Below are 15,756 nucleotides of genomic sequence, written 5' to 3' on the forward strand. Positions count from 1 at the left end.
TATGGAAAATAATGCTAGTTATATTTGTCAAATCATTTTTAATAGCTCGGCATAACAAAATTTATTACAAAATTTTGATATTCAAATAATAAATTATAACAATGAAGATTTTTTTATTGCATTTTCTTACATATTTATTATAAAAATATAAGATTTTACATTTAATAATTATACACATAGCAATATTATTTTTTATTTTACTTGTAGTCTCTTTAGGAAACAATTATTTAATAATAGTGTTAATAAATACTTCATTTATTCCACAGTTTTTCGTTAAATACGTCACATTCATGAAATACAAAAATGTAAAATGACAAGTTATAAGACTTGATATGAAACATATTTTTAATATTAGTTTTTTATTAATTGTATTAATTTTAACAAGCAGCTTGAAATGTCATTAAGGTTTTCTTGATCACTTGGTTATAATTCTATCCTCATTAATTACTGTGATTATCAGGAAAATGTATTGTTACACGATTATGCGGGTTATATATATCTCTAGAGTAACGAGCCGTCAGTGTTTTATCGCAACTGATGTCATTTTATCGAATTTTGAAACTAAATTAATAATTCACGCTAATTAGCAAGAGAAACAGTAATGTGTCGTTCTCATCAATTCCAGATATGTTTACTAATACACTACTTTACAGATACTCTCATTTTCGGCGATCACGCTATTTGAATAATTGATTCATTTATTGTTATTGTTATTTATTAAAATAATAGTTTGATTAACATCTAGATAATAAAAATTAATAAATTTATATAGAATCTACATATATTCTTCAATAATTTTATTAAAAATCATATCTTTTAATAATTTACTTCGCTCTAGAAATATAAAATAAAAATTCAGAATGACTATTTGTTTTTTTTTATACACCGTTACATAATTTTTATCAGGCAGAAAAATCTTGTGTTTTTGTAATCAATATAAAGACAATAAAAATTGTTGTAAAATTTATTATAAAATTTTAATTTTTAAATAATATCTTACAACAAATTGTTTTTATTGCAACTTTTAAACTAACACAAGATTTTCTTCATACTATGCAGTTAGAATTGCGACATATATCGATTGATAATAATAATTTTTAATGTAAAAACAATCAAAAATGAATTTCTTTATTTTCTTTTTCGCCAAAAGAGACAAAATATCTGCTATGAAAAAAAAGAGAGGAAAATTCGTGGAATGCGTACGACCGATTTTTCAAGTGTGTTCTTCTAATCTTTTTTTCACTCGTAAATAAGTGAATTTCTTTTTTTCTATCCTGTCCCTAATTTCTCCCTGATAAAGCTGTTGAACTCTAAATGGAACTGAGAGTGATTAATAAAGTTCCTTTTACGATTTCAGTATAATATATTCCGATTTTTAATATGGAATTAACCGTACCAATTTTAATAAAGAAACGTTTTTTGTTATTAGCATAATTCAACTCGATATGTATTATGCGATAATTGCAAAAGGGTTTAATTTTTTATCTAAAATATAATACATGGAATATAAAAACAAATTTCTTTTATAAATTGTAATTTTACATTAATTATTTAAAAAAATAATAGTAGTGTGAAAAAAATAGTAGTGCGTAAAAAAATTATATCTAAAGGATTTATCTATCAAGCGACGCAGTAGCATCGCGACGCCAAGTGCATAAAAATACAAAACAAGACCACTTGACGTGTGAACGTCATTGTGTATATGTTCGTGCCATTTGCCGTTGCTAAATTCGCAATACTACCACTAACTTTATCTGGAGTTTTGACATCAACAAACTTTAGATTAAAATTACACAGAAAGTAAAACCGCAATAAAAAATCTAAAAACACTTTTATTATATAATGTTATCGATATTTTTCGATTGCGACCAATCCGAATAAAATTGATGCAGCCGACACCGAGATCTGGAGATCGTCCCAAAAAAGGACCATTTCAGATTTTCAGATTTTTTTCAGTACGTGTGACACATACATGTAAATTGTTTTGTCCATTAAGCTAACTTTTATAATGTTTTCATTCAATTATAATAATATTACATTAAAATTAGCAACATAAGTGAACATTAATGCACATACATATGTAACGGGTCACATTTGTGTGAATATATTATCTCAGTATTTCCATTATAAATTAAATATAAAAACAAGATATTTGTACATAAATATAATATATATATATATATATATATATATATATATGTATATAATGATATAATCTGTGACATATAAATATACTCACAAATAATAGATATGATATAAATTATGGAGAAATAATATTGATAATATTTAGACATACATATTATAGATAACGAATTTACAAAATTAGTAAGCAATTATTAACATCTCTTCTTTGTTGAATTATTGTTTTCATGTATTGTGTACATCTGCAGAATTGTATGTAATAACCTTTTTATTAATTTGTAATGCAAATAATTTCCATATTATGAAAACATATTGGTCCTAGAATATTGCGTTTTATTGCGTCCTCCGGGCACATCAAGTTTTTTCTTCATTATATATATAATCTATAGTTGACCATTTTAGTCACTTTCAATCTATATTATGTGTCTTGCGTTATGAAATGCTGATTAATTGCATTTATTTTCCATAAAAAAACGTATCCATTTTTTTATTAAAAGGAATGTAATATTCGACATTTTTTTATGCACCTGGCGTACATTTTTTTTTATTTAAAAAGAAATTTTTTAAGATTTATTCAATTAACAGTTGTGATTCCAGGAAACACAGCGGACTGTTAGTTTAATCATTTTATTTACATTTCTACTTTCGGTCGAGCAATTCTTTATTCCGAAATAAACAACAATAGTATTCAATGCGATTGGTAGGTATGCGTCGTTGCAAGTCGGACTAGGATATAGGGCAACTTTCGAGTTTCTCGCACGTTTTACAGAAAGTGTAACGTAAGGAAATGGAAGAATGAGAGCTAGCATACCAGCTTGTTTATTTGCGTGCAGCAGTTTCTTTCGTTTTATCTGCAACTCTCCTTAGCAGTTTGAGAAAGCAGCTGAAATTGACAACCGGATAACGTTCCGTATTTATATGTTCCTATACATATACTGTGCCTTTTATATGTAATATTAGATAAATAATATGAGTTTCAGATTTTTGTTTGCGCGTGAGGATATTTTATTATTATATGAATGTGGAGTTTATTTATGAGTCGCGGATTTTAAATCTGATTTATATTCTGTTCCGTGAGTACTTTTAGGACAGTCAAAATGCACAGAATGCACAATTAAATGCAAAGAAATAACAGATTCTCAATCTCAGGACAGGTTTTTAAAAAAAAAAAATATGAAAGAGTTGTCAATATTATATTAATAAATACAGAGATCAAATTTGGAATTAAAAAAAAATGTTTAATTTTGAAATAAATAGATGACTAAATTTTCGTATACTGAAGATGTTATATACATTATGTATAAAGACTGTAATGTCAAGGACAGAAGTAATTAAAGTTTCTTTTGATTTTTTAATCTTGTACTTTTAATGAAATAAGATACCAAAGGAAATATGGCTCGACTAGATTAAAACTGCGCAACTAATCGATTTTTCATCTTGTCTTCGCTCATACGAGCCATAGCAACTATGTTTTAGAAAGGTAAGAACGTTGACTTGGTATTTTTAATCTCGAACAAGCTGCGAGGGCAACAACAGTAGCGTGGGCCATCATGCTTGCTGGGATTTGTACAACATTCTACTGGGCATGGACATGAGATTCGCGGGTGGTAGTTACACTATACCGTAAAGTAAAGAGTGGCTTTACGACAGGACGCAAGGGAGAGACGCGGCTCAAGCAATTTGCGGTGGTAGCTAATTACAAAGGTCGTTACGAAAGTACGGAATAATTTCGTTCCCACGCGGATTTTCGTCGAATATTAAATTATTCTTTCGTCGCGCGTCGTTGATTCTCGCGCGTAAAATGAACAGAGTACGTCTGTAATATTCCGTTTAAGGCGCACTTTAAAGTTTATGCTCCCTATGAATGTCGAAATTATTCTCATGGAGGGATTTTAGAATTATAGTTTTTATTATAGCGTCATCATACGCTACCTTCTTTTAAATTTTCATTTATGGTGCTGTCAGATATAGATTTATATATTAGAAATTTGTATTAATAACTTAAAATTCTGTTAATCAGTATCCTTGTTGCCCGAATCTGTTTCATATAAATAAATAGCGTATGTCATTATTATTTAAACGTTATTATATATTATTATATATATTATATATAATATATATTATATATATTATATATAACATCTATTAATAAGTCCAAAAGTTTTTATAGAAACGCCTGATATTGCAGAATGTTTGTGACATTGTCGAGTATTATTTCTAAAAATAATAGTTGAGATCATTCAGCTTCTTTAGGAATACCACGTAAGTACATTTTCCTTCGAAAAACTGACAGCCCGCTACAAAAGAACATTGAAGATGTTTCACCGTTTATCAGCTGGTTGCTAGCTGGAAAATACATACCAAGGCGATACAGATAGTGAAGCGAGGCTGCACGAGGCTCAACGAGCAGAATCGACGAACATTGGCATCATAAATTCACAGACTAACGCAGCTCGACAGCTCGTTAACAGCTAACGCATGGTAAAGCTCGGTTTACACGCAGCCAATAAAGAGGCCAAATCGACTATACGCGAATTATTTGTTTGCTCGTTTTATAACAGGAGAGAGTATGTTTCAATTATCTAACATTGGCCAAATATTAACAGTAAGTAATTACAAAAAGATAAACTTACATTAGCAAAATGAAACTTTAGAGCAAAGGTTTCAAGTTCGCCTGTTTAATATGTAAGGAAATAAGTAAGAGAGAAACGCCTCAAGGCGTTCAAGTTGTAACATATGCCGCGATTATATGAAATCAATCTGAAAGATAATTACTTAGATAAAACGAATTGATTATTATTCTTTCGTAAACTTCTGTTGCAAAAAAAATTATCAACAATATTAACTTACTATTTCTGTGATTTGTTACTTCATTGCGACTTCGTATAATATATGGAAAGAACAATATTACATTAACAATAAAATATCTAATAATTTAGCCAGACACAGATCTAAAAATAATTTGTTAAATTAATAAAATAATTATGTGATATATTATGTGATTATGTGGGATGTTCAAGTTGATTGCTAGAATGTTAAAAATTTTTGCAGCATTGCTCATCATGCTTAAGTTTCCTCTACATAATTATTTTGATAGACCAACAAAATCTTCAGATCTACTAAATTTTAGATACTTCAGCAAAATTATTCCTTCCGTTTAGACTTGATATAATTTATTTTCTTATCCAAAGTTCTTCGTAATCTTAATGTAATCATCTTACGACATTTGTCCAATCTTCAAACTTAATGTTCACATTGTTAATAACCAATTATTACGCATCATATAGATTAAGTACATCATAGATCTCGAGGAATGCGATGCAGATCAAGATAATGATAAACTGAGGATTGTAGTTCAAATGAGACACAGAATCACGAGAATCACGAGAATCACGAGAATCACGAGATCTACGAACATGTCTGTAAAGTACAGAAGTTTTCAATGAAATTCAGACGAATTGGCCGATGATTGCGGTTGATCCCGACGATCGTTCTAACTGTTGCGAGCTCACCGCGCTGTTTCAGCACGTGAATGAAGACAAACAATGCTTTCTCGCGTCATACAATAATTTCCAATTACCGCGAATTAACGACGGTCCATACATTTTACGTTGTCGCACCGGTGCCGTTCGCAAACGCGCGCCTGTTTGCGCGAACTGTGTTTCTAGAACGCGCCGAAATATATCATCCTTGAGTTATAAATGACGGTAATTATATACAGGCCGTTTGGAAGGTCTGTTTATTATTACGATGAAATTAATACAGTTTACGAAGTATACAATATCGATGCGCAGCTGCGACAGCTGCATGGACACTGACGCGGAATTAAGGCAATGCCAGTGCCAGTTATGTTTTTCAAGACAAAAAAATGATCAGATTTAAAAGAGAGTCGGAGAGAATATTCATTGTTTTACGAACTAAAATATTTTGATCTGTTAATCTTTTTAGATATACGTATTATATAAATATAAATATAAATTCAAAACTTGAAATTCTTTTATCTTTAAAAAATAAAAAATTATTCTTGTTTTTTGAACTGTTGCAGATTTTCCGATTAAAGATAACTTCATGCGTTAACGTGCAACCCTTGTTGATATAAAAAGTGCAAATCGCGTGAAACAATCCGCTAAAACGTGAACAATCTCGTCATCCAGTTTGATAAAACTCGAACGTGCGCTTCCAATCAATCTGGCGTTTTTTTTAAAGCAAATAAATTACAATCGCCACTCTCAATCTGTTTCAATCGTGCGAAATTGACGAGCAGTGTACATTTCGATTTGTCATATCCGAGACGTACGATCGATTGTTCCGGTAAACTACGTCAGACTGGCACCCGTGTCGAATAATTCATTGATGCATTACGATGGAGCGTTAAAAATGCAGCGTGTCATGTAACATAAATATCTAACGAGACGATGTACTATATTAGTAAGCGTTTATCGATTTTTTATGCGGCGATAGCGTGTTATAAAGTGCGTGTTAACGATAATAATATAATCATAAAATAATGCTTGTAATGAGCTGGCTTATTTGCAATTTCGTAACATTAGCGTTGATCAGAACAATAAATTATGCTTTAAGCAGCCTCCAATGACAACGTAATCAACGGTTTATTCGTTCGAATTCGTTGCTGTACGTGCGTCTGTGTATTCGCTATATAACGGGTGAACAGTATAAAATCTGCGGCAGTCGGCACAATGCAATTCCCATCACGTCCCGGCTCGCAAATAGTTAATTAACTTAAGGTTAACGATTTATCTGTTCTATGCGTATAACAATCATGACAAAGACGCGTGCTGGAAATACACGGCGAATGAAGGGAAAGAATACAGTTATGCTTTTTTTTTAAGAAATGAAATTTTACACATCATAAGTCTTCGCGAAGAGTATTCGAAGGAAAATTGAATTCAAGAATCCTAAAGTTCAAGGATCTTAAAATCACGAAGGCTTCAGTATAAAATATCTTAAATGTCTGGTAATATCGGAAAATTCAAAGATCTCGAAAAAAGGCAGTCAAAATCTGTGCATTTTCTCTAACAATAAAAAAAAGGCGGTTTCGCTTGTTTTATACATTTAATTTTATTTTAACAATAAGTAGCAAAAATGTATAAGTAATAATATCTTTTTATCCAGTCTGTTGATTAAATGCATTTTAACTTGGATTAGCATATTTCCTGGCTAAATCAAACTATGCTTTCAATTTAAAATCTGAGTTAAAATTTTATTCAATAAAAATGAATTCCCGTCTGTACTTTTCATCACTTGATCGACTCGCATCTTTTTTTATATTATTAATTATCACTATCGCGAGTTTTATATAGAAAAAAAATACACGTTGGAAAAAAATTTCTAGTTAGTAGGAATATCTAATTGAGAATTGTTTAAATTCAATCTTTTTTATGAAAAACAATTTTAAATAATATAAAATAATGTATAAAAAATTAATTAAAATAAAATTGTTTTTTAATTTACTAAAATATATATTGTATTAACATTATACGTTTTTTGCAAGTATCATTTTTACAAACATTTCATTTTTTTCACATGTATCTTTGTTTTTTTGAAAAAAAATCTAAAAACACAGAAACCTAAATGAAATGTCCAAGCATTCAATAACGGTTCACGGATTGTTCACGCTATAAACAATCTTGTGTAAGTTCGATCGAATATTTCGTGACGTTTCATCTCCAAAAATCTTTTACGCGACTGTGACAGCGACGGGCAACGCCTGTTAATGAATGCGCTGTTAATGAACAACAGTGCATTGTGTATTGTACGCACGATAACCGGGATTAATCGCGAGCTCTAGTAATATCCGGTTTGATGGACTTACACCTAACCGTGGAACGCGAAGTCTCGCCGCGGATTTTAGCGCTCTACCTCTTAATTCGTTAAAACATGACCGAGCAAACCAGCTGACGAAGTACTCGTAAACCAAGAACAACCTGCGCTCGACGTCAGACTGAATTTAAAATGAGAATCTCGTACCGCCGTGCCGGTAGCTTGCTTTACTACGTTTTGCAATTTCGAAAGCGTCCATCGTTTTCTTATCCTTCTCTTTCTCTCGTATCTTATACATTTAGAATTTTCTTTTACTATAACGTGAAAGAAAGTGTCTCTACTTCATCAGAACTCCATCAATCATTTGCACAAGCTTTAACTGATTTGATATCGCTCCAGAGACAAAACTTACGTAAGAAGTAGCTAAAGGATATGAAGTTCGAATTTGTCTCTCTTACTTAAATTTCTTCTAAAAGATTAATAAAAGATTGACAGATCTCTCAAATTTAAGAAACAATAACAAAAAAATTAAAATTCTTCCTTCTTCTGGAACGAAAATATAAAAAATATATTCTTAACTTTTCATTCGTGTGCATAATTATTTGAATTAATATAATTGATGTAAAAGATTAATTATAATAACTGATATAAAAAAATTAAATTTTTTTTCAAAAAGAAATATTTGCTCGATTATATTTATCGTTATTTATATTAATTTTGCATAAAAATTCTTTAATTGTATTATGTATAATACAATTCTACTATCGATCATGTGAATTCTTTCGTCTTATATCGATGATGTCATTCAGCAATTGTTATTTGCTCGTAAATCTCAAGGAAATAACTGTCTCAAGGAAGCTGTCTCCGAATCGACATTTACTATCTATCTATCCATCTTTCCATTTCTTTCCTTTTCTTTTCGCTCTCTTTCAAATCAAATATACTTACCTCCTCTTTCTCGCTCTTGTCTTAGCTATCTTTCACGATTTTATTAAGACCCGCGCCATTCTCTTATGAAAGTGCCGCCGTTATCAGATTAATTGTTCAGCCTCAGCACGTCGGCGCGATTTGTTCGGCTCATTTCCGCCTCACGTGTCAACAAGCAAAGGGAATTTCAATCGTAGGAATCCATTTGTAAGAATAATAATGGGAATATAATTTGAACAGATGGGATTTGTACAATCAAAGATAAACAATATTTATTTACATGTTTTGATATATAATAATTATCGTAGTTATGTAAAGAATTTAATAATTATTTCTAACATTTATTTAATCGCAATCATATCACGCAAAAACATGTTGTTTTTATGTAAAAATGTTATTTGTCGTAAATGTATCTATGATAATTCTATCTATGTAATTACCACCGACAAAGTTAGCAATGATTTTTCAAGATCAATTCAAATTTACACATAAGACACAAAAGTTACTTCCGTAGCAATCGTGAAACGAATGTTCATAAGCGAAGAGTGAATGAATACGAGTACGAATGAGAACAAGAATCGAGACACAATGAGAAGAACAGAAGTTGCTTCTTTTGGACAGACAACTGAAGCACAGTCACGAGTACGAAGAATATAAGAATGGAAAAAGGTTCTTGAAGGTAGAACATTTGGTTGTCTTCAAGAGAGGACGTTAGAAACGTTTCTCACCGGAATGTCTAGTTGCTATTCGCGCAAGAAAAGGTCGGATGTAATCGTACGAGAAGAAACCAACTATGTAAAATGGAGCAAAGTCCATTCTTGCTCTTATATTACTTAAGTAAATAAAGTAGAATAACCTAAAACAATCACCGCTACCTTTTCTTTCTTTCGCAATGTCTTTTAATAACCTCTTTAATTAAAAATTTATCAAGTGTGTATTTAAAGTTTGTATATTCCAATATTCTAAAATATTTAATCGACTATTTTTATAATATTATATCAAATTTTCATAGATTTTTAATACTTTTTATTAAATATTTAATTTCTTTAATAGAAATCAGAATGAAATGTTTGTTTTTATACGAATCAAGAAAAATTCAAAGCAATTTATTCATTCTATTTATTTTTAAATCTATGGGATTGCGAGCTCGATAACGCGAGTGGATTAATCAGATAGTCTAAAAAATTATGTTGCAATAATCCAGAAATATTGGAAACGATATGGCACGTTTATGATTGTTACATTTAATTTACTCGCGTATACCGTTGTAATTGCGAAAACACGAGCGAAAAACAGAGGTGTATATAACGCGTGCTCTTAAAACGAGAGAATTTAATTTTGCCTCGTGTTGGACAATGTAGCGAGAAAGAAATTAGTTTCCAAGTTTTTTTTACCTCTTTGTTCACGGGAAAAACACGCTCATATATTAATAACAACGTGCACGTGTAGTAGGCTCAACATAATTATTTCTTCTTCGTATAACAGCTATCTGCAAAACGATTTTATGCGCGTATACGAAATAATCTCTTTCGCCGTTGCATAATGTTGCCGTACCACTGATATTACTGCACAACTACTACAGCAATAGAAATCAGTATACAAATATCTTTGATATTCTGCTAATGAAATCTTTTCTTCTCCCTTTTAATATGGAATGCAATATAACAGAATTATTTAATGAGAAAATTATACTTATTTAGAAAATATTGTTTTTTTATGACTAAATTATTCATGTTTAATGTTTCCATTATTTACAATGCATGTTATTATACGATTGATATTATTGCGCGAAAAATATGAAATATAAAGTAACAACTAGCGTGTATATATCGCAGCATTTAATTTCTATGTAGTTTAAATATTTTATATGTGTAACTGTAAAATGCAAATCTCTTTTAAAATACCGCAACCGTTTTACTACAAATGGCCTTTAATGGATAACATTTTTACGTTCTACTTCACTGTTGAAATATTTTTTACTAACAGAATATAAATTTTGTTTCGCACAATTTTTGCAAATAAACATCGACATCTTTAATGTCCATATCTTAACAAATGTAATAACGGTTGATTGCGCTTTGTAATCTTGCACTTGAGATTTCCGCAAGGGAAATCGTAATTCATAAACATCAATGTAATTTTTGCTATTTCTCTCATTTGAATGTGTATTTTATCATTTGGGACAAATTGTTGATGTAATTTACCAAAATTATAAGAAAGTATTGCAAAAATCGTTGTAATTTTGATAAATAATATTTAAAAATATAGAAATAAAAATAAAAGTTAATTATTCTAATAATAAAATAAAGAGTCAATTATTAAAAAATTTTAAACATTATTATTAATGGATGTTTTAAAGTCTCAAAAATTAAGACATCTAAAAATTAAATGTAAAAAATCATATTCGAAGATCCAAATATCCAATTAAAATTTTCAATTTGTTTAAAAATATATTTAACAGAAGTAACAATATCTAATATTCATATAATAATATACAATAAATATTATTTTTAAAAGTAAAATAAAGTCAACAAACAGATAAAGATTTTAAAAAAAGGAACAAAACACACACACACAAATAAAAATTTAAAAGAAAGGCGTGCGATAAAGATAAGAAACAGAATAATAATCTATTCGTAAAGACTTTTTTCAAATAAAAGTCGACAGTTACCATAATCTAATGGAAAAAACACAGGTAAATGATAAGCGGGATAAAAAAAATTGGAATCGCAAAACGCGCGCGGTAGAATTAGAGCTAGAATAAGATTTGCTATATAGTAGAGAACAGACAGTCGTCCTTTTTAGAAGCACTAGCGAAGGGCTGTAGCGCGAGTGCGGAAATACAAGGAGAAAAGTGCAGGAACTAAGACGCTGCGTTTCCGAAGCTAAGCTTTGCCTCGTAAATTCAAGTAAGAGCTTCAAACAAGTTTCCACAATAACGGTTACAAGATTGAAAGGCTATGTTTTTTCACTTCTATTTTTTTTTTGCTTTTCCTTGAGCTATGCAAATTATTTAAATTGTAATAATATAATGTGACATTGTACATTATACTTTACATTATATTATTATATATCGTGTACGTAAACGTTCTATTTTTATATATAATATTTGTCTTTTTGTAAATGCTTAATTCCATATTTATTACAATATATACATATACTGAGAATCCTTCTCAAATCTCACTTTTGTGAGATTTTAAACTTTTGATTTTTTAAATAATAACATATTTGTATTTCTGAACGTCTGTCTTTAAATATCTAGAGCAGAATCCCCTCGACGTTGCTCGAATTTTCAACTAAACTCTTCGCTTCTACATTTTCTTTACATTAGACCTATCCTTTTATATTAATCCTATCTGCTTTCACTTTTTTAATTTAATCTATTTTTTTTATAAATATCGCAGTCAATGATTACCGAGCTTTTCATTTTTCGCAGAAAACGCGCACCAGAAGATTTTCGCGTTATTTTACCAGTCGTGTTACAACGTTTGCTATATTTTCGATGATGCATCTTCCTAACTACGTTTCATACACGAAATCATGCTCTGTCGTTTAGTTTAAGTGCTCGTAAAATAACATACTACTCTTTTATGGTCGACCCATCTGTAGTCTTCCAATATTCCACGTGGAGCATCCTCTCGTCCTATGACTTCCTTCGATTCGCGCTTTCGCGTTACTCTTGGCTTCCCATCTCTTACTATCTGCAGTGCAAACTCAAGCAGCATAAATGCCACCGCTGACAGCCTGTAATGCGACGATACAACGTGCGAATAAAGGAGAATACCGACGTATATCACAGACACGATGCACAGAATCAGTAGTACATCTGCGAATGAAAGTTCGCTAAGTTATGCTTCGCGTATATGAAACTAGTAAATTATTTGCAATGTAATTTTAATATTAATAGTTTCATTTATAATTTATATATAATGTGATATTAAATTTAAATAATTTTATGCACTAACAAGACTTCATTATAAAATGTTGTCAATTAAATAGATATATTTTGTAATTTACTTTGAATATATACGAGGTCTGTCCCAAAAAGAGTTCGACTTCTGTGTATATTTTTATCTTTGAACATCCTCTCCATTGTGGAAAATAGGTATTCAGTATTTAGAGGAAGACTTTGATAAGATACCCCCAAGCAGCATGATCCAATAATTGTTCAATCGGCAACGATATGTAGTTGTGTGAGCATTGCATTTCACCTGATTCAGACTTTTCAACTTAGAAAATAACCAGAAGTTCCACGAGGCTATATCTGGACTGAGGGTTAGCGAAGTTGAATAATGCCATGTTTAGTAAAAGAATCAGGTGAGATGAATGAGCAGGTGTGTACTATAAATGAGTAACGCGATGCTTTTTCGATTTCGACACGTGATTATGTACCGTTGCCGACTGAACAGCTGTTGGAATGTGTCGCTTAGTGAAGGTATTTCTCAAGGTCTTCTCTAAATACTGAATGTCTTTCTATTATATAATAGAAATAAAGGTAGAGATAGAGAGAGAGAGAGAGAGAGAGAATGTCCAAGGACAAAAATATATGTACAGGTCGAATACTTTTGGGATCATTCATAGATACTTTACAGATCTCGTAAAATTTACCTACAATATTTTAAGAATAAAATATCACATTTCGTTATTGAATTGAAAAAATTAAAATATATAGAAATTTTACAACTTTGGCTTGCATATGAAAACGATTTTATTACAGTATATAAAAATTAGGCTAGATATAGATATGAAAATAAATAATGTTGGGCTATTTAAATAATTGTATTGGACACTTAAGCAGATTGCTAGAAACTGTTCAAACTTTTGATAAAACTTCTTGTAAGATTATCTGTTGAATGTTTAAGCATTTTACATAATAATTTTAATGGTTCAATTTATTTTCATATCTGGACTTCAGTGAAATCGTTCTTTACAAGTATCACTCGTAATTTATCATTTCACTTTGACTTTACTTCGGTTCAAATATTATTCATGATATTTGATCTTATTTTGATATTTTTAGAAATATGATTCACATGTGACCGTTTGAAAAAATTCTACTTTTCCATATTTCTATCTGTTGTCATATATTTTTATTTTCCTTTACATTATTCTTATTTTATGTTATCTTTGAAACAGTATTTCGTTATAAAGTTATGAAAATGTTATCCTTCACAAAGATAAATCTAGAAGTAACATAATATAAAACTCAAGACTAGCATTTCTATAACAAGAAATGAAAGCAACTACAATAAACTTTTCCTTTACATGGTTAATATTCGCGGATCGCAATGCTGCGTTGTAGAATCTCTTGTCAATAGCCATTAGCTCGCATGTTTGCCAATGTATTATAGTAATCGCGGATCGATATAAGTTACCACGACCTGTTAGTATACGCAAGTAGCGAATATAGTGTTCGGGTTCAGGTTGAAATCGAAGTTCTCTCGCATTAATACGTCTTGGTCAGGCTTTAGGAACTCTCTCGCGGGATCTACGAAGCTTCATTACCAGCACTAAGTTTCCACCAGGCGTCTTTCGAAATCCGAAATGGCATTAGCCAACTTGCCATTACTGCATCAAATCTCTTCGAAATATTGCACAAACTCGAAAGCAGAGATGCATCCCATATATAGGTTACATTTGAATAAAGTGCATCTGGTTGTTTTAATGAATGAAAATTAATATCTTTAATTCTCCGTTAAAAAATTAAAAAAAATTTATTTTTTATTATATTTTCATCCGATATTCATAAAAATATGGGTAATTATTATCAAATTAATTTTTTGAAAATATAATATTTTAACGTGATAGTCTAAAAAGCTGATTAATAAACGTATTTTACGAAATTCAAACAAATTAAAAAAAATTAATTTTTGATTTTTATAGTATTACAACAAAAATCAAATTTATACTATATACTATATCTATATGTAAAATTACTCTCTCTCTCTCTCTCTCTCTCTCTCTCTCTCTCTCAAACATTATTTTTAAAAATCTTGGAACATCAGAGATCGAAATGCGGAATAAATATACTAAAGAAATATCACATTTAAGAGTATCACGTATGTATATAGTCATTAAAAATTAAATTATCTGATAGATGGTACAGAGATTAGATCGTATACGGGTGCAAGAGATGCTCACGAGATTGCACCGACGAGATTAACGGAGAACATGGCAAGAACAGCTCGGCAAGTGAATCTGAGTTGTGTTTCCCTCGCGGCCTCGGCGGCCCTTTTTTCCGTGATTTTATAGCGCACGACGGCGAATGCTCAACGACAGTTTCTCCCGCGTGAATACATACATATACCTGGGCAAGCTCGTTGCAATGCCGCAGATGCACTCGAGTTTTATCGATGCACATGACAGTCCCTTTCGAGCGGCAAATAAGATCGCGGATTTAAGTACATCAATGCGCCTCGCTATAGCAAAACGAGATTATACCGAGTGTGCACTGATGGTTCGCGTCAATTTACATTTTAACAATAAACAGCCGAGATCTCTCTAGCAACGACATGGTAACAGATGCGTTAAAAATATAATTTCAATGCATCATATTCGAGCACACGGCCGGTTAGCATTGCGTCAATGAACTTTCTATACGAATTTTTCACGCTGAAGTTTACAATGAGTGTATGTTTTTTTGACCATGTACGTCTCTGAACTCTGGCACCGGTTGCGGATAAATTTACATGACTACAGAAATAAATGTTGATGAATATGTTCTATTTTTTACTGTGAAAGATTCGTAGGAAAATTAAATAAAGAAAGATTATGTAGAATATCCATTTTAAAAAGAAGAATTATCGTAATAGTGTCAAGTTTAGCATCATTTGAAAGAGGAATCGTATAGTTCTATATGTATGTGTATATATTAGGTGTACAACTTTGCTTCCGCCGTTTTTTTCC

This window comes from Atta cephalotes (genome assembly GCF_000143395.1).
Source record: "Atta cephalotes unplaced genomic scaffold scaffold00008, whole genome shotgun sequence".
Classification (NCBI taxonomy): Eukaryota; Metazoa; Arthropoda; class Insecta; order Hymenoptera; family Formicidae; genus Atta; species Atta cephalotes.